Consider the following 21955-nt stretch of genomic DNA (forward strand, 5'->3'; position numbering starts at 1 on the left):
CCCGGTGGGAACTTGGGCGTATGCTGACAGGGAAGGAGGGCTCTTTTGAGTTTCCGAGCGTCTTTCCCCCATGTCAGGAGTGACTCTAAACGGCGTCTGTACTCCAGGTTAGGGGCGGCCGATTACCGTCCTCGTGCCAACGTGGGACTCTAAACAGTGTTGTGCACAATGATCCTCCAGCGAGACAGGGGGTTGGTGCACAGACCTTACAAGCCGCCACCGTAAAACACTCACAAGTAATGAACGAGGAACAAAGAAATTTTGACTGGAACAATCGGCACAGATCCATGCGACGAAAACGAACTAACGATTGGAAACTCGAGACGTGGAACTGCCGATGTCTCAATTTCCAAGGGAGCACTTGTGTGCTCTCCGAAGTATTGAAATCCCGCAGGTTTGACGTCGTAGCGCTGCAGGAAATATGCTGGAAGGGCTCAAAGTTACGTACGTTCCGGGATGGTCATGCCATCTACCAGAGCTGCGGCAACACATATTAGCTGGGGACAGCTTTTATAGTGATGGGCGAGATGCGGAAACGGGTCAGCAATCAGCTCTCGAATGTGCAGGTTGAGAATCAAGGGCCGGTTCTTCAACATAAGCATCATAAACGTGCACAGCCCTCACATCGGAAGTACCGAAGACGACAAGGATGAATTTTACGCGCAGTTGGAGCGTGAGTACGACCACTGCCCAAAACATGATATCAAGATGGTCATCGGAGATTTCAACGCTCTGGTCAGTCAGGAGGAGAAATGCAAACCGATGGTTGGAGGGTTCAGCGCGCACCAGCGGACCAACGAGATGGGCCTGAGACTCATCGATTTTGCCGCCTCCAAGAACATGGCCGTGCGTAGTACCTGCTTCCAGCACAACCTCCTACACAAGTACACCTGGAGGTCACCAAATCAGACGGAAACACAAATCGACCACGTTCTGATTGATTGTCGGAACTTCTCAGACGTCATCGACGTCAGATCCTATAGGAGCGCTAACGTCGACTCGGACCACTACTTAAATATGGTTAAGATGCGCCCAAAACTCTCCGTTGTTAACAACATTCGGTACCGACGTCCGCTCCGGTTAGATCTCGCGCGACTGAAGCAACCTAACGTCGCCGAAAACTACGCGCATTCGCTCGAAGCTGCGCTGCCGGAAGAGGACCAGTTGGAGGAAGGTCCTCTCGAGAACTGTTGGAACACAACCCAAGTAACAATCAAAATGCTTCAAATACTTAGGATTGTTTTGTTTTCGTTTTATGTTTACTTACATTTAAGTCTTTGATTATAATTTGGTTTTATTTGATAGCCACGAAATATGATTCGCAAGTATTCTTTACAGCCATCCTATGCCCACCGTCATATGCATGAAGTTGTATGATAGTCCCTCTGATGACCAAATAAAACTAAAAACCTGCAGACTATAATTTTGGCTAAAATAGAACTTGATGATCGTAGCTTAGGCAGATGAAAACCGTGATAGGCGTGTTGGATTTAGTATACGCTATGTTCTGATCAAATTAAGAGAATCAGTTATGATGAAGGATTTTGAGAGCGTGCGAAGGTTTATCCGAAAACAACATGTCGCCTAAAATTGGAAAATGCAAAATTTTGGAATTCAATCCTAAATCGATATTTTATTTTACAATATCACCGATTCCACAGAGTAGTTTTTAAATTTGAATGATAGATAAGGTCATACATTTAACAAAATATGGCAAATCATGGTATTTATTCAATCATCATCTTAGTTCAGAGGAATAAAATTTTGATTGAAAAGTCATTTTCTACAGAATTACGGCGGCGAGCGGTAATTACGATAAAATTCGTGGCTGGTTTCACCATAAATATTTCACGGCATGTGTTTCTACTTGCACGAAAACGATTTAAATGACACTAATAATCAATCATTATAGAGAGAAAACTCACACATTTTTGTTTTTACGACACTGTCAGAATATAATGTTGGCATTGGGAAATGAAACCAAGATAAAATTTATTGCTTCACATTTAATTTGGAGAGTACATCTCAGTTAAAATTTCGAGGCCATTCTATGGCAAGCAAATCGGCCTGTTAAAACATCTGGTCCTATGATGGAGCGCATATGAAGTTTTAATGACTGCAATAAACCTGGGCCAACTAGCCATGACACATGTATATAGCTGTTGTTAATAGGTTGTTATAGCCGCGTGGTCGGCATTGAAGGTTTTATGTTTTGGTTCTATCTAGCACTACAAAACTTAGATATAGCCTATTTTGTTACTTGGGAAATAAAACAGCCATGAACAGCGTAGCGAAGAACGTCATCAGGCATGTGGGACGAACCCAACGGAAGGAATGGCTCGACGACGAATGTAGGAGGGTGATGGATGAGGAGAATGCTGCGCGGGCGGCTAAGATGCGCAGTGCCACTCGTCAGAATGTGGAAAGACACCGGCAGAAGAAGATGCAGCGAACCCAAATTTTCCGGTAGAAGAAGCGCCGCCTGGAGGAGAAGGAGTTTGCAGAGCTGGAACAGCTGCATCATTCTCAGGAAATGCGAAAGTTCTACCAGAAACTCCACGCATCCCGCAGAGGCTTTGTGCCGCGAGCCAAAATGTGCCGGGATAAAGGTGGTAGTATTCTGACGGACGATCGTGAGGTGACCGAAAGGTGGAAGCAGCACTTCGCCTAAAACCTGAATGGCGCTCAGGCAGGAGACCGTGGCGGCGGAGAAAGCGATCCCGTCGGTGCGACAAATGTAGAAGACGTGCCAGCCCCAACGGTAGGTGAAGTTAAGGATGCCATCAAGCAGCTGAAAAACAATAAATCGGCTGGGCAGCTTAGCCTCGGAGCGGAGCTTATTAAGATAGGTCCGGAGATGCTGGCCACCTGTTGGCACCGGCTGATTACAAGAATTTTGGATACAGAACCTCTACCGGAGGAGTGGAAGGAAGGGGTTATCTGCCCTACATATAAAAAAGGCGACAAATTGGACTGCGGGAAGTACGAAGTGTAACCTGTACAAAACGCTCATGAAACCGGTTGTTCTGTACGGGCATGAAACGTGGACAATGCTCGAGGAGGACGTGCGAGTGCTCGGAGTTTTCGAACGACGGGTACTAAGGACGATCTTTGGCGGTGTGTAGGAGAACGGAATATGGAGGCGGAGGATAAACCATGAGCTCGCGCAACTCTACGGAGAACCCAGTATTTAAAAGGTGGCCAAAGCTAGACGGAGACGGATACGCTGGGCAGGGCACGTTGCAAGAATGCCGGATAACTACCCTGCGAAGATGGTGTTTGTCTCGAATCCGGCAGGAAGAAGATGACTAGGGGCGCAGCGAGCAAGATGGGTAGACCATGTTGAGCTAGATCTGGCAGAGAGTACACGGTGTCCCAGGGATTGAAGAGCGGCAGCTAATAGCCGAGTGAATTGGAGCAACTTTGTAAATCAGGCCATGTCATTATGACGGAATGCCAAATAAATAAATAATGAGCGTTTCTGTACATTTCGGACATTCGACTAAAGTTTGAAAGTTTATTTATTTCTTTTATTATTATTTTAAATATTGTTTAACATTTGAATTTTCGATCGCTTTTGAAATCAATAATTTTTTTGTTCTGTAAAAGCATTTTTTCCTTTTTAGACTAAATTTGGTTCATTTTTGCCATATTTTCTAACGTCTATTGTCGACTATTTGGAAAGACATTCACGATTGCTTCATATTTTTTTGTTTTGTAACCTTCAATGACGTTTTTAAACCAGCTTAAACTGAATTTAGAATTTCTTATTTTTAGAAACGTTTTTGAGATCTTTTGAGCTAAATTAGTTTTCTTTTTACTTTTCTGTCTCCTGCCGAGAGGTATAAGTTAAGCTAAGTTTTTAGCCTTATTCAATATTTCGGTGCTTTTCGAAGTGCTTGCATACAATTAAAGCCTAGTTTGGCACTTTTTCCTTCCTATTTCTCCTGGCGTTTGAAAGTATTTTAAGCGTTTTGAGTTTAATTTGATGTAGGTTTTGTGATTAACTTTACATTCCAGTTTCAAAGATCTTCACTTTATTTTATGACTAAATTAAACATGCTTAATTAAACGCAACGTAAAGTTAATTTTAAAGTGACTAGACTGTTTTTCGTTGAACTTTATTTTTTTGTTTGATCACTAAATACATCACAGAAAAGAACTTTTTCTACTTTCCTCCGTAGGAAAAAGTCCACGTGCACAATGTCCACGATTGTTCACTGGATAGAAAACCACATACTATGCAAAACATTCGACACCCCTTCTTAATATCAGTTTTTTGTCAATAACTTTGTCTGTAATGGTCAAAACAATTCAAAATGTAATGTGAATGCTATCGACTGTGACGTGTATCTATTATTGCTTGGATTTTCGGCTCATCAGTCTTTAAGCTGAACTAAACGAAGTACTGCCTCTTTTCCTTCCACGTTTCGACAATATATTTTGTCTTTATCAAGAAGTCTACAAAAAACAAAGCAGAGATGTATTTTCCCTATTTTAAAACCTTTTCCGAATGTCTGGTACTTACCAACGCTTTTCGTTTTGTTTTCATTTGTAACTTATATGATACATAATTAACTGTGGTCTGTTTGCGTTTATCACATAAAATGGAACTATTTTAAATAATTTTTGTCATTGAATAATCTAGAAAAACTTGTACTCGGAAAAACATTATTTATGGTCACAATTGTTAATCTTCTACTAGTGTGTTGTCGAAATTTTATCTAGATCAGATTGTCTGAGTGCGCATGATTGTCAGTTTCATGACGTCTATGAATTTTATGTTGTTTATTATTGATTTTACTGTGTTAAACACACCTGCATAAATAGAACTTAACCCGTCTGTATCACTTTTCTTGTTAACTGTATTGTTGTTCGTTGCTATGTTGCATATTTTCAGAATATTTAATAAAGCATACATTCCGTATCTCACCGATAAGATCAGTAAGTTCCTGAAAAACGATTACAAAACAGTTAAGTTAGCCACACGAAAGACAAACATGGCCAAACAATATTATACACAAACAAAAGATAAAATAGCAAAAGACGACCAAACCAATGTTATTTCATGCAACGACTGCAGTTCACAATATATTGGCACGACTACAAATAAGTTAAAAACACGAATTAGCGGACACAGATCGAACTTGAATGCACTGCAGAAACTTGTTGACACAGGCACCGACATAGAAGATCCACAATTCGCACACTAAGCGAAAAGACAGCACTCTTGCACCACTGTATTAGAACCCAACACACATTTGATCTTAACAATGTTAAAATACTCGACCAACACAGAAACACAACAGCACTACCGATTCTGGAAATATGCCACATAACAATGAACAACAATACAGTTAACAAGAAAAGTGATACAGACGGGCTAGGTTCTATTTATGCAGGTGTGTTTAACACAGTAAAGAACAATAATAAACAACATAAAATTAATAGACGTCATGAAACTGACAATCATGCGCACTCAGACAATCTGATCTAGATAAAATTTCGACAACACACTAGTAGAAGATTAACAATTGTAACCATAAATAATGTTTTTCCGAGTACAAGTTTTTCTAGATTATTCAATGACAAAAATTATTTAAAATAGTTCCATTTTATGTGATAAACGCAAACAGACCACAGTTAATTATGTATTATATAAGTTACAAATGAAAACAAAACGAAAAGCTTTAGTAAATACCAGACATTCGGAAAAGGTTTTAAAATAGGGAAAACACATCTCTGCTTTGTTTTTTATAGGCTTCTTGATAAAGACAAAATATATTGTCGAAACGTTGAAGGAAAAGAGGCAGTACTTCGTTTAGTTCAGCTTAAAGACTGATGAGCCGAAAATCCAAGCAATAATCAATTCAAAATGTTCAAAGGTTTTGGTCATTCAGCTAAGCCTCCCTTGTAGCTTCATAAAATATATTGTTTTGACAATCACAGAAAAAGTTATCAACAAAAAACCGATTTTGAGGAGTGGTGTTTTAAGAAAAAATTCATTTTGTCGTATCCAACGTGCAGATAGGGGAACGCAGGATTCACAACTTTTGCTGAAGGAAGGAATCTTTTTTCTTATCAAACTGCTAGAGATATTGATCGAAACCGCGTAAACTTCAAAAGTAAGGCCTTGTTCTGTGAAATAAATATGCTAAAGACATTGAGTAGATAAAATCAATTTTTCATAGTCAAATCTATAACGATCACGATTTTATAAAGTCGTCCCACCAGTGGTGAATATCATGAAATAAATACTTGGGATTTGTAGAAAATATTTTGGAAGTTATTTCATGAAATGGTGGTTGAATAACGTGCTTTACAATGTGTATATCGTCATTTTTATATCACTTTTTGTATTTTATTCAAAAATGTACCGTACGAAGATTTTAAAATTTTGACCAGAGGTTCAGGACGTCACAACGAATCGAATGGTGTAGTCAGATCTTTTGGTGCATTTTTTTATGACAATGATCTATGAGAGCACTGTGATTCCATTAAGATTTGAAAGGTTACCAATAATTGCAGTCAGGCTTTCAATGCTGTCAATAATGAATAAACTATTTGTCATATTTGAAACAAATCTTGAGTAAGTTACCTCATGGTGAACCCCTTTCCTATAACTTCCACCGGGAAACATCTTATCCAGCTTATCTGCATCAGAATCACGAGAAACATTTAGAAATTCTAATTTATGTTAAAAAAATACAAAGTTTGGTGGAAAAAAAAATCAATGCTAAGGTAAAACGAAAATGAATGTAATTAATTGATCTTGACTCATGATTTTGAGCGATATAGGGTAGGTGATCCAATAGTTGTGGTAGCACCGCTTTTAAATTCATCGTTTAAACTAATTAGAACCGAATTGCTTATGCTACATGTTGAAGAAATGATAGAATAAACATAAGTACATATGTTACTACAACAATATATACTGAAAATATCCAAATTACTGAAGAATACTGTATTTTTCAGAAACTTACCCGGAAGGCACCACTCACTACCCATGTTCTTATTTTGTCCACGAAGGTTTTAAGATATGTGTGTGGTTTTAGTACGATTATTACTCATATAATTATTTTCCCAGATAATAGTTTATTATGGAAATTGTTTCACAGGTGAAGTTCGTTAATAGATGATCATATTATTTATAAATTACGTCCTGCATTCAGATGGTTTGAAAGCTATTTGTCTGACAGAACTCAACGGACTGTTTTTAATGATTCTGTATCTGGTCCCGTGGAGAATGATCTTGGAGTTCCACAGGGAAGTGTATTAGGGCCCCTTTTATTTATTATATATAAATGACATGCGGCGAGTTTTACGTTTCTGTGACATAAATCTTTTTGCCGATGACACCGTGTTGTTCATTGCAGCTAAAAATTTAGAAGAAGCTGTTTCACACTTGAATGAAGATTTACGTTCTCTAAGCAGATGGCTGAAGTATAAGCAATTGAAATTGAATATTGATAAAACTAAATTTATGATTTTCTCGCGCACCGTGGTAAATGACGATGTCTCTGTTATAATAGATGATGAGACAATTGGTCGCGTTCGGGAGATTAAATATCTTGGCGTGATTATTGATGACAACCTAAAGTTCAACGCTCACATTGACAATGTTATCAAGAAAATTGCCAAGAAGTATGGAATATTATGCCGTTTGAAAAACGAATTAACAATTAGTAGTAAAATACAGCTATACAAGTCAATCATCTCGCCCCATTTGGATTTTTGCCCTACCTTTTTGTATTTGGCCAATAACACACAATTATTGAGGTTACAGCGTTTGCAGAATAGAATAATGCGTTTGATTTTAAAGTGTGATAGATTAACTTCCTCTGCTTTTATGTTGGACGCTTTGCAATGGTTATCCGGGAAGCAACGAATTGTTTATTTGTCTATGGTGTTCATTTTTAAAATAATTAATGGTTTGCTACCTCAATATTTGTGTGATCGAATTGAAAGAGGAAGTGATTTTCATAGATATAACACTAGAAACGCGGATGAAATAAGAACACCTTTCTTTTTAACCAGAGCTTCACAGAATTCATTATTTTATAAAGGTATAATTTTTTTCAATTCGATGCCAAGACATGTTAAACGTGCACCAACACTTGCGGAGTTCAAGAGACAATGTATTTCACACGTGAAAGTTTCTGTTGTACAGAACGAAATTTAAAAGCTTTTAACAATGACGAGAGTTTATATGACGAAGTTTAAACAATGGATTTATTTTGGATGAAATATTTATTTTTGAAACCTATTTATTTATTGATTGTTTAATTGAAGCCTGTAACTGACGAAGTTTTATACGAACGGATATGATTGTGTTGTAAAATTTTATTTATATTTTATATTGGATCTTTTTTTAACATATAATGACAAAACTACTGTGTTCGTCGCGGTGGTGATGATGGATTTTTTTCCTTTATGTTGTTGTAGCTTAAAAAATAATAGAAAGTGACTACATAAGTTTGAGCCTCGCGCGCGGAAGTCAGATATAAATGGATTCTTTTACATTTTAAACTTAATTGTTATTTGAATGCTTAGGGAATATACATGAAGTAGTTGTGGTTAGTCTGACTGAAGGTCATGAAAACCCTGTGCTAGCTTTGTGTAGCTCAGCAATTCACGTCTTTACCGATGTGAATCGAGTAAACAGTTTTTGAAGAAGTTTATATCTGGAAATGGAATCAGTTCGTTTTTTTTTTGTATAACTGATTGAAATTGTGATTACATTAATTATCTATAGATAAATCGTCCAGCTCAAACCTTTGTAGGGGTATGTGGCGGGACCATCATCATCATCATCATCATCATCCTCCACTATTGGATCACAGAATACACTATGCTCTTATAGTTGCGTTAGGTTTCGCAATTCTGATTTACGTTTATCAGAACATATGTATGTGGGACTACTTGTGTATATTAGGGACAAGCACCGTGTATTTACCGATACTTCATACATGATCGGCCACAAAAAATATCGCTCTCACCCCTAAATTCTATATTATGTATGTATGACCTCTTAATCGATGCTTACCCACTGCTTTTGGTCTTGTAATTCTTTTAACGAACCTTTCACAGCTTCAGTCGCTCTTTTAGTAAACACTTACGTCAAAAATGTAAGCGCAAACATGGTACGAAGCAGAGGTAATAGACTCTAACTTCCAGTGATGAGAAGCCACCATTTGTGAAAAAAAAAATTCTGAATATTTCAAAATGAGCGCCATTGGTCTTCTCTTCAGCCAATTTCAGCCCTTATCAAATGTTAGTCTAAAGATATTTTATAAAACATATGCAAAATTTGTTTTATTTTAATAAAACCTACATACCCTCACTGAATTTTGCCAACATCTGGTCAAATTGGCGCAAAATCCGTCTCTTAGTTAACTTCGTGCATTTTTGTATTTACTTGCAAACCGACTTATCAACCTATCAAAAACAATATGGTAAATAGTAAAACAATCAAGAACCACTTCAAGCAAGGCAAATACCTTCATTTAACCAAGCAAACACGAATGTTTTATTTACCGCAACTACAGGAACACCCATTCACAACTATAGGAACTCTACCGCAACTATTGGAACAAAAGCGTGCAACATATTTTAGTTAATTTAAACCCTCAAAGCGGGTTCAAAGTCAATTTTAAGGTGCAAAACTATCAAATAGAACCCATTTCAACAGAAAATAGTGAAACGGACCAACTAGATTCTTTTTTTTTAGCCAAAACATGGCTAAACATGCATAACTCGTGCTTAGCTCCTCCACTATTGGGTCATTTACCCTAATAGCTGTAATAATGCATTATCAGGATTAGAAGAAATTTGGAAAGAATCGCATCCATTCCAAAACAAAATTTTTTTTTTCTTAGACCAATCATTTTTCGAAATAATGAAAAAAATTCGGTTATGCATGTCTCCTTAAAGACGAATAGTAAATCTATGGCAGTCTTTTTTTGTACTTCAAAATAAACACCAGCAAAGATAAATAAAATGAAGCATGACCGTTACATGTTTGAATAATTATTCGCGGAATTTATTATAATGATATTGCTTATTATTTTACTCTTTAACAAGGTATCATTGTACGTATTCGTATGATTAAATCGTTATAACGGCAATTATCGATAGTCGGTTATTTAAAATTTTCAATTAAATTTTACTACTTCATTTGATGTAAAAACAACCAAAACAACTAAAATTAAATATTTATTTTCGAGTGGATCTCTTAGTCACAACCTGAATGAATGATTTTGTATTTATAATTAGAATTATATTTAATATGATGCTTTTACTCTGTAGGTGAGCGAGCAAAGGCAGTCTTTCAGTCTAATCTGAGCAAAAAACGCCTTATTAGAAAAAAAAACCTCAGCTTTCATAAGCCTAAACGGCTATTTCGTCAGGTTGATGCCAACTGATTTTTAAACAATTTCACAGCATAATTTGAAAACCCCCGCTGCCTCGCTCGCTCACTCGCAAAACTCAACCACAAAGTCCGGTGAACGGTGAGGCGGCGGTGCACTTAATGCACCTCTGGCCCGTGGCTGGAGGGAAATTCTCAACCGTTTCTCGAATGTCTGCAGCCTAGACGCTCTGGGGTGTTGCCTCACACTGTTTCGAGCCTGCCAAAAGAGAACATCTAAAGTCAGCTAACCACATCCGTGTGTCCCCACATTGGAGGGGAGCAAACGCGGGTATGTGGTACGTGGAAGGCTGGCCCATACAGACACAATTGGCACGGCAGAACCCATGAGCATCGGATCAGAGCATAAAAATTCTCTACATACAAGACAGAACATGAGAGAGTGAGATAGAAAGACAGAGAGTGAGAGCGAGAACAGGAAGGCAGCTGCGATTGACGACAAAAAAACTAAACCGTGAACTTAAACCTGCTATATATACTCTCTTTTGGTTCTGTTCTTATGATTCACTTTTTTTTTGTTTTGCAGATTTCCTGGCCGGCTTCAAACGAATGAGCGCGGATCGATTCAGGAGCGAGGGCAATCGAAATCCGATCAAATGCTATACGTATACGAGAACCGATCGCACCCACCAGTAAAGAAGCATCCCGTGCGATCAGCAGCGGCAGCGTAAGTTTCGAGTGGATGAAAGAGAGAAAGGTCGAGCGGTTCTAAGCTAAGCTCGCTTACCTTCCCGCGTTGAACCCCGGACGGAGTTGTCTGCGTTGAACGGCCAGAAGTCAGACTCAGTTCGGTTCATGCTGCATAGGCAAGTGTAGGTCTGAACTCGGAACGTGCGCCTCTCTGCTGGAGCTCGTCACCGGTCCGAAAGGCATGTGGCGTGTGGCGGCGGTTTGTTTGTGATCGATTGCTCCGGATTTGGCTTCGGTGTCTTTTGAGACGCGCCCGGAGGCGCTCGATAAAAGTGCAGCTCTACACAGTGGAAACAGGAAGAGAGTGTAACAAGATATATGGCATTTGATTTTGATTTGTATATTAGTGTTGTGCGACCGACTGTTCGTCCGGTTTGAACGGATTGCAGAAGAGAATAAAGGAAGAAAACCGAAACCAGAAGGCATGCACGTTGGCTGCAGTGAGTGGCTCCCGAAATGAAGAAAGATATTTCATAAACAAATAAGAAAAAAAAACCGCGCAAGCCGATTGATTACGCGATCGTCATCTGCGCCAGTGCCAGTGCCAGTGGTGTTATGTTTTATTTTCCGTTTTCAAATGATCTTTCGTTCGTTCGGTCATTGACAGTGGATTAGAGTGCTGAAGTTGCATCCGATTGGATGCGCAGTGAAGCGTGAACCAGAAAACCGATCGCTAGGATTTCGGATACCTGCTGGCAATATCGGCGACCGCGACCGTTTTCATCGGAATTTGGTGACCAGCGCAACGATCGGATCCACTCAGGTAGGTGTTGGGTTCTGCCTTTGTCCTGCAGAACAATTCTAAAATTCTTCACGAAAAAAGGGTCAATTTTGTGGCAGCTGAATCGCTTCCCAGAGCCCGAGAAACCGCTTCTCGAATTATATGTGTGTGGTCTGCAGAGTAAGGCTGTGCGAAATTGGTGTTTTTGGAGTCGAAACGAAACAGTATTTAAGCCAGTTTTTATACTCAGTAGATTTACTATACATAGATATTTACTATCAACGGACTCGTTCAAAAGCGTTCTAGTTTAACAGAGATTTCGCGCGCTATTTTGATTATGCCCAGTGTGACTGTTTCAATGCAACTTCTGACACATTCAACGGCCACACGATGAAATTGTGATATGTTCATAAGTGTCTTAGTGCATAATTCATCATGTTACGAGCAAAACAGCGCATTATCTTTTCTATTTACGGTACAGCAACCAATTATTTGCATTTGGTGTATGGTTGTTGTATAATGTTTGGCTTGTGTTTTGCAAAATCAATCTTTCCACTGAATGTGAATGGATAAGCCAAAATTTGCACGAATCAAAGCGCGTAGTTTTGTACGATACGGATGATTAGCGATTATCATGTGAGATAGCTGAATTTACCCAGCTATTAAAATTTTCTTGTAAACCGATACTGCGATTATGACACGGTTTTAAATATATTGTCTCAAAGCAAAGGAAAGCTATCAAAGCAAAGGATCTCTTTATCTTTCTTCGATACAAACAAAATCTATTTATGATTATGAATCGAAATCTTTAAATTTACTTAAATAATTATGTTCTACAGACAATTCAATCAGTTTCGAAGTAGGACTACGTCTATCTGGAAGATAGGGGCGCAAACTGAAAATGTAGCAATTCAACCAAGAAAAAAGTGATCAGGGTTTGAGCGCTGATATTTCAGCCATTTCTTATCAGATTGTCGAGTTTTTGGCATCAATCGATCAGAAATTCATTTACGGTTGAGATCTTGTAACAAAAACAATCGATTGATTGAGATTCACTATTGAAAAATAGGTGAATGACATAGTTTGTCTCAATCATAATAATAAAGCATACAAACGATTTTACTTTGTAAATGATTTGTTGTTACCCACCGGAAGTAAAACACTTAGTAGTCACGCATGAAAGCTAGCATGCAGAAATCTAGTACTCATTGTCTGTATGATCAATGCAACGTGAGGATGATTTATTGGAAACTGAATCGATCAGAAGGTGGCGATTTCAAATATGAATGGTTGCTAGGTTTTTGCTTCAACTGAAGAAAAAATAGGAGAAATAACAAGATAATTACAATCATCGTGGATCATAGGCAAATGACTATCTAAAACGTCGATAAATTAATCAAATTTGCTGGGGTCACTATTGTGGAACACCATCCTCATAATTATTCAGTTGAAATAGTTGATTTATTTGTACCACGCACCAAAACGTTGGTGATAGTTGTAAAAACTACGCAATAAACGTCTTATTAAGTTCTAGCTTTTTCTTCTTATTGTTCATATATGACCGCGGCCGGTAGAGCGATCGAACATTTTCTTACTTTTGTCGTCATTTTCTAATCTTACAAACTAACCCCCCCCCCCTAATTCAATGTTTCTCTCGAGACCTCTTATATCAGAAGAGGTAAAATGCAAAGATTTCACCTTTATTTTCATTCCTAAGACGGACGCTAAGTTCTGATCGTGGCAAAAAAGAAAAGACAAAGCCCCGATTATCTGGTGCCAGGTTTTAATTACAGCAGATCACAGTGGAGTACTTGATAGCTGCAAAAGTGCTGGAAATGGTAGGACATTCTACCAGGAATAACAAGAGAATTTAAATCATTCCGTGTTATCGGCAAATGGGAATCCAAAATGACAACAACTGAAACAAACTCGTCGGTGTCACTTTTATGAGACACAAATGGCACTTCTCAGCCCTCCAAAATCAAATAATTGAAGTGATGGATATTTTTCTACCACTCGTCAAAACGTCGCTAAAAGTGATAAAACGTTAACCATGCGGTCGTGTCTTGGATACCAACCTTGTACTATTTAGTAGAGTTTTTTTTTCAAATAAAATATTTTAATAACAGCAGATCTCGACGATTCATGCATTTCATGAACCTGCCCATTTCTTCCATCGAGCAAAGTAGTGAAACATAAACCGCTTCGAGAATCTACTATACAAACTTACGATTGAGATCAAATTTGGCGTGTCGACTTTTTTCGAAAAAACAAAACTTTTCAACCCTTCCGCGAAACGAAATTTGAAAAGTCGATTATCGTTGGTTCCCTAATTCAGAAGTGGCCTCACAGAATAATTTTCAAATGAAAATCGTCAGGCGATAGAGACGCTGTTAACTTTCCCTTTCCGTTGAAAATCGAGCACTTTGTAAATCACATGAAAACTACTTGAATGTGCATTGATTTTGACAGCTGTATCTAGACCTCGACACTAAAGAACATTGCATTCACGATCCAAAAGTATCACTAAATGACGTGTGTTGTGCTAATTTTAAAAGATATGCTGGAGCCTGTCAATTGAAACACTAGTACTAAAGGTTGTTACGGTCGAAAATTGGTCGAACATGAATGTGTGTAAATCGGTCATTTTTTATTGAAAAATCGAATCATGTTACTTTTTCAAGTGCAATTCGTAAAGAATAAAGGAAAAATATTGACTCAAGACTCAAGACATTTTGATTCCTTCCATCAAGTTGTGTAAGCCTCCTCGGTTCCTCTGTTCGCGCAGAACGCCAGTTAGCCTTGAACTGTATCTCGTTGACAACTGTCTGTCAGAAACTCAACCGCTTAACGATAGCCCAGTATTTTCTATAGGGCGGAGCTCTGGTGTGTTGGGAGGGTTCATGTGCTTTGGCACCACCTGGACGTTGTTCGAGGCACACCACTCCAAAGCTTTTTTCCGTAATGGCATGAGATGACTTACCACACGCGATATTTCTTTGCAAACTTCGGCAGCTTAAAGTGTTTGAAAATAATATAGCATAATATTTCTGTTACAGCAAACTGTTTAAAGTCTGCCTTGACATAAGTTTCATCATCCTGTACCACGCAATCGAACTTCGTCAGCATCTTCACGTACAGTTTTCGCGATCGTTGGCCATCCGACTTATTTTGCTTATCATCACGATTTGGAGTCACCACGTTTTTGTAAGTCGACTGTCCGGCCCAGGTTTTTAGCTTAGTTCACAGTTATAAACGGCACTCTCAGCTTGCTTGCGACATCTCGGACGGAAACGTTGCTATTCTGCTTGAAACTGCTGGCTACTCTTTTCGTCGTTTTTGCCGCCTTCGGCTTTTTCGGTTTCTCCCCGATTCTGCTTTCAGGGCAATTGACAAACGTTCTCCAAAAACTTTTATTACGTTAGTAACCTTTGATTTGACCACATTCAACAATTCAATAAGACTCCATTTTAGAAGAGCAAATGTCAAAATCAAACATAAAGCATGATACTAAACACACACATCTTTATACTGACGGAAGTTCAGATTTTTTTTTGATACACGATTAAAACAATACGGTAAATTGGGTTGTTTAGCTAATCACGGATTTCTGATTTTTATATATCGGCTAAGAGAGTGTAATTTTCTGAGCAAAACGTGATTTATATTTAAATTTTATATCATTGACCTTCGATTTTTAAATGAAGAATAAAAATCGCTCTAAATCGCTTGAATGGCAGTTGGTACATGGACGAGCTGTCATTGTTACTATTTCGAGCAGATTTCGAGTTGTTTTAATCCGTGATTTAAAAATTGAAGGACAATGAAAGAAAATTTGGGCAATTCTCGCTGAAACCAGGCCACTAGTGACACGAGGTCTTTGAAAATTGATTTTTTTATTTGAGTTCGATTAAACGCAGTAAAAAATTAATAACTGCACATAAATTTGTTCCATTTGGTGGACCCCTTGTTCGCCATGGGGTGAACAAATTTTTAGGAAAGCGAAAATCGAATATTTTTATCGAGCTGTATTTCAAATATTTGTCCCAAAACCCTCTACAAACAGCATTTCATTATACAGAAAACATCTAGGGCTTTCATGTGGAGTATTCAAAAGTTTGACCGCCATCTTGGATTCGCCGCCATTTTGAATTTTATCATTAAAACGCGTTTTTGAACAGGTTGGCAACCACCGATTTTAATTCTGAGACAACCATTGGAAAGCTGAGAAAAAATCCTACAAGATATATTTAAAAAATCTGGTGTGTCGCGAAAGAAACATGGCTGTCGAGCCAATTTTCTATACCGAGTCATTTCCAACGCGCGCCGCGCGATCGATATAGCAGCAAGAGCTGCTTGCCACGCAGCGCACACTGAACGCACATCGTTTAGTATACACGAAGTACATGTTTTGAATAGGTCTTTATAAACAACTTATTTGGATAGGGTAGAACTGCCATAGATGGACTACTTTCTTAAGTGGACGAGATACAAGTGAAATAATAAAAACACGAAAAAAATACTCAATTGTTACATTTATCAACGTCTTAAGCTTTGCATTTGAGGTTTTTGACTTCACTTTCAGAACTATTGGAATATTGTTTAGCAAACAAATTATATTGTTCTTGAGGTAAAATATAGTGATAATTCTGCGTTCCTTTGATAGTTTTGACATTTTCCATCCGATGTTGAAGTTTAGTTTGAGCCGCTTCGTAATCCGCTTGCTCGACGTAAGCGAACGCCATTGTTTTGCTTTGGTTTTCCACAGCCCATTCGTTAAACGATACCGCATCTGTAATCAACCTGTCTCTGTTGGGAGATAAGCTATATTTACAGGCAGCTCGCTGGATGGTTCCACCAACTCCGTCACATGGGCATTTCCCGTACGAGCTTGCGTGAAAATTCCACTCCGCGTCGATTTGGAAATCATCTTTCATAAACGTAATGTTTGTAAAATTATACTTATTTTTGTATTGACTTTCAGCGCCGTCAGAGAAAATATGCGTTTTTGATACGTGTGGCAGATTTCTCTTTATGTCACTAAACAATTTATTGAAGCAACAGTGAACAAGCACATAGTTGTGGTCGAGAACAGGTGTTATTATGATTAAACTATTTTGCTCTAACCTCCCATTTTTCAAGTAGTAAATTACAAATAAGTGAATGGTCACCATTTGTCTGGCGAAGTATCTTGTCCACTGAAGAAAGTAGTCCATCTATGGCAGTTCTACCCTATACAAATAAGTTGTTTATAAAGAACTATTCAAAACATGTACTTCGCGATACTAAACGATGTGCGTTCAGTGTGCGCTGCGTGGCAAGCAGCGCTTGCTGCTATATCGATTGCGCGGCGCGCGTTGGAAATGTTAAAACTCGGTATACAAAATTGGCTTGTAGGATTTTTTCTCAGCTTTCCAATGGTTGTCTCAGAATTTAAATCGGTGGTTGCCAACCTGTTCAAAAACGCGTTTTAATGATAAAATTCAAAATGGCGGCGAATCCAAGATGGCGGTCAAACTTTTGAATACTCCACATGAAAGCCCTATATGTTTTCTGTATAATGAAATGCTGTTTGTAGAGGGTTTTGGGACAAATATTTGAAATATAGCTCGATAAATATATTCGACTAGTTGAACATTCCCGGCGATGCTCGGGATCAAAGGTTTCAAAGATAGATTTTTTTTTTATATTTCATTGCTGCATTAGCTCAACTCACTTCATAAATATAATTTACATCTTATACTTCCATCATCACTTCAAGTAGGGTGTCGAACGTCTTCGTCAGTGGTTTTCTTCGGACCTTTTTTGCATAAGATTGCGCCAGTAAAACTACCGAAAAAAACCACTGACGAAGACGTTCGATACCCTACTTCAATATTCTTAGAACGCGCAGAACGGAAATACCCATATTGGATTGTTTTTTTTGTGATTTTGGGCTGATTTACAGAAACTGGAAGTCACCATTTTGGATTTCAAAATGACGTATGGAGTTCCACTTTCGAAAGTATTGAAATTGTTGGCCAAATATCACTTTAGAAGTCATAAATTTGCATGTTTCATGTAGTTTTGTGAATAATATATCAAATTTAGTAATCAGATACTTGTTATTTTTCTTCAAATGTCTTTTCTGAACGTTAACAAACATTTTAATGAAAAAAAAAATGTGTCATCGCTGTAAAATGACGTATGGAGGTCCACTTTCGGAAGTATTGAAATTGTTGGCCATATATCACTTTAGGTTATTTTCCTGAAACCGGAAGTCGCCATTTTTTAATCCACAAAACTTTGTAGAAAATGAGAAAATAAAAGATTTTTAATGCTTAAGCTGCCTCTTAATCGATATTCAAACAAATGAATCGTAACCTTTCCTGCAGCTAGATGTGAGTTCTAGTTTGGATTAACGCAAAAAAAGTAAAACAGTAAGATTAAGAGCTGAATGACCTTCTGGTTAAAAGCTCTCTAATAAAAATCAAATTCAAATTCAAAAGTACAAAAGTAAATCGAATGCCGTAAAATCTAACTATTCACAAAACTACGAAAACATCAGAAATGTAAAATGTTCATGCTCGGGATATGGGTTATTCTGCAAAAAAAAATTGTAGATGAAAGAACAACGAACATTTTATTGCAAAAAAAAAAACAAATCATTGAATTTTGATTCAGAGGCGAATTGCGCATAAAAAGTCAAAGTTTCGCATGTAATCGTATAAAAACGTATAAATTAAAAAAAAAATATTTTTCGGAGATTTTCTGTATCCTGTATGCTGTATATGGTCCTCGTGGCTCTGTGGTTAGCGATGTCGATTGGCTCCCACACGGTTGTGATATCGGGTTCGATCCCCGATCAGGTCGACAATCTTTTCGACCTGCAATTTTTCTCGACTCAGCTCTGGGGCACGGTGTATCGTTGTTCTTATCCTACAACATGCAAAATGTGCTAAAACAATATCGATAACGAATTTTCTCAACTAATCTGGTTGATCGAGAGCGCTATTAGAAGGCTGCAATATTGTTGTGCTGTATACAGAAAATCATCTTCAAACATAGGGGAAAGTAGGTAAAGACGGACACCCTAAGGGTTATTCTAAATAATTACTTAGGTATTGCTATTTAGATCGCAGTAGTCATAGAAATTGAAACTTAAGGTCATTTGTTTTCATAATCATTTTTGGTATTAGTGAACTTCCTCCAAGTTTTATGTGTTTTGGGTCTTCAAAAATAAGACTACAAATTGCTGTTTTTTGACAAGGTTGGGAAAGACGGACACTTAGGGTGGGTAAGATGGACACTACGAAAGTAAAGGTGGACACTCACAAAAAAGTTGTAGTAAGTTAAGTATTCTTTTGATTTATGTGTTAAGTGATGGCCATACATTACTCTACGTTATTAGAGTCCATCTATACATCACGTGAACAGTATAAGAGGATGGGTTTCGATGGAGGCGAAAATTCTCCGCCTATATGGCCTGTTCTAACTGCTAAGTGATTAATATCTGCTGGTTTCTCTCGCGGGTGTACTTTGTGAATATCTGTAGTACACAACAAATGCTACATGTGAAAATTCTTGGAAAATCCGTGTGTCCATCTTTCCCTACCTTAGTGTGTCCGTCTTGCCCGACCTGGTTGTAAATTTTTCAAACGATCGTAGCTCTTCATCGCAACATCGAGAATCTGCTGGATTTTCACTAGAAAACCGAGGAAAGACTAATTAATCACTTTACAATTGTGAACAAATGAAAACACGTAAGTTTCACGAGTTTTTCACTAATTTCCGTGGAACAAAAATTACATCAATTACATCGTTCACGAAAATATTCATTGTTTTACTTACAAATTTGACAGTTTGCTTGCTGAAAACCGATAATGCAACTCAAAAGCATTAACACACTATAAAGAAGGTATTCGCATCACTCAAATATCATAATACATTCTAGTTTGTGAAATATTAAAAGTGTCCATCTTACCCGCAGTGTCCGTCTTTACCTACTTTCCCCTACATTTTATATTTTAACATAAACAAACATTTTAATGGAAAAAGAATCACATGTCATCGCTTTAAATTTTGATTAAGAGGCGAATTCAGCATAAAAATTCATAAAGTTGCATGTTTCACGTAGTTTTGTGAATAATATCTCAAGTTTTAGTAATCATATACTATTTGTTTTTCCTCAAATGTCTTTCCTAAACATTAACAAACGTTTTAATGAAAAAAGAATCACATGTCATGGCTTTAAATTTTGTTTTAGAGGCAAATTCAGCATAAAAAGTCATAATTTTGCAAGTTTTACGTAGTTTTGTGAATAAAATCTCAAGTTTTAGTAAACAGATACTTGTTACTTTCCTTTAAATGTCTTTTCTCAACGTTTACAAACATTTAATGTGAAAAAAATCACATGTCATCGCTTGAAATTTTGATTTAGAGGCAAATTCAGCATATTTTTGCTTGTTTTACGTAGTTTTGTGAATAAAATCTCAAGTTTTAGTAATCAGATACTAATTATTTTTTCTCACATGTCTTCCCTGAACATTGACAAACATTTTAGTGTAAAAAATCATATGTCAACGCTTTGAATTTTGATTTAGAGGCAAATTTAGCACAGAAAGTCATAATTTTGCGTGTTTTACGTAGTCTCGTGAGTAATATCTCAAGTTTTAGTAATTAGATACCTATTATTTTTTCTCAAATATCTTTCTTAAACATCAACGAACATTTTAATGAAAAAAGAATCACATGTCATCGCTTTGAATTTTGATTTGGAGACGAATTAAGTATAAAAAGTCATAATTTTGCATGTTTTACGTAGTTTTGTGAATAATATCTCAAGTTTTAGTAATCAGATACTAATTATTTTTCCTCGAATGTCTTCCCTGAACATTAACAAACATTTTCGTGAAAAAAGAATCATATGTCATCGCTTTGAATTTTGATTTAGAGGCAAATTTAGCACAGAAAGTCATAATTTTGCATGTTTTACGTAGTTTTGTGAATAATATCTCAAGTTTTAGTAATTAGATAACTATTTTTTTATAACTAATGTCTTTCCTGAACATCAGCGAACATTTTCATGTTAAAAAACCTACATGTCACCGCTTATTATTTTTGATTTGGAACGATTCAAAATGATGATGATTACTGTACACCACAGAGACTGAGGGAATAATATCAATAAGATCAAGCGTTACGGAATTCCATTTTTATAGAGTAGAAGATTTTCACTTTTCTAAAAACTTGTTCACCCCATGGCGAACAAGGGGTCCACCAAATGGAACAAATTCATGTGCAGTAATTATTTTTTTACTGCGTTTATTCGAACTAAAATAAAAAAATCGCAATAGAATACAATATAATCTAAGATCGGGGACAATCCGTACCAACCGATCCGTATGTAAGAAGTAATATACCTAATTCGTTGGGAGTGATAAAGCTAAGAAAGTTATTTCCTTTGGTGACCAATCTCCTGGGATGGAACATAGGTATTTCCTCCTTATGTTCGGGTCACAATATCGAATAGGTGTAAACGTAAACCAAGATTGCATTCGATGTATATTCGAGCAATCAGCTCGAATCAGATGAAAAAATCAGATAATCTGAACAGATCTTTATGCAGTTCACTCGACGGAGGCCATAACGATTGAAATAGTCATCAATGAAGTACACAGTAAAAGAGCATGAAAGATGGAGTTCATGTTTCTGTTATGATTAATTTGTTCGGAACCTGCTACTCCGACCAGGTTCATGAAAATTTGAAGAAAACGCTTTACCTTACAAATGAAATTTGATGCATGTAAATTCGCAAATTTTTGTAATTTTTTAAGCATAAAATCCTTCTCTTATATCATTTTTTTGTTTTGTGCCTGAAAACCCAAGGTTAGGTGGCATGTTTCAATCTTCTGGAATTAATCAATGGGAATCGAAATTTTCTCATAGGAAGGACTAGGAAGCAAGCAACTATACGGGGATACTGAAGAAATTGCTCCACCCTCCATGATTTATCTTTGTCTTCATCAGTGTACACGTATGACTACGTGTCACCTGCATACGGCAAGATCCACGAATCTTGCTCTAGTCAGCTCTGTTTGAAACACACTCTATACATAATTATACTCCTGACCTTA

At 37.3% G+C, this 21955-nt stretch overlaps 1 protein-coding gene across 1 annotated transcript in view; it reads left to right on the plus strand.

The window, feature by feature from the left end:
• The window catches only part of LOC129722415 (protein prickle-like), a 209595-nt gene that overhangs the window by 31856 nt on the left and 155784 nt on the right, over positions 1–21955 (plus strand). Inside the window, exon 2 of the mRNA XM_055675837.1 lies at positions 10956–11882. The gene's annotated coding sequence lies outside the window, so the exon portion shown is untranslated. The remainder of the gene's footprint in view (positions 1–10955; positions 11883–21955) is intronic.

This window comes from Wyeomyia smithii, chromosome 2, assembly GCF_029784165.1.
Source record: "Wyeomyia smithii strain HCP4-BCI-WySm-NY-G18 chromosome 2, ASM2978416v1, whole genome shotgun sequence".
NCBI lineage: Eukaryota > Metazoa > Arthropoda > Insecta > Diptera > Culicidae > Wyeomyia > Wyeomyia smithii.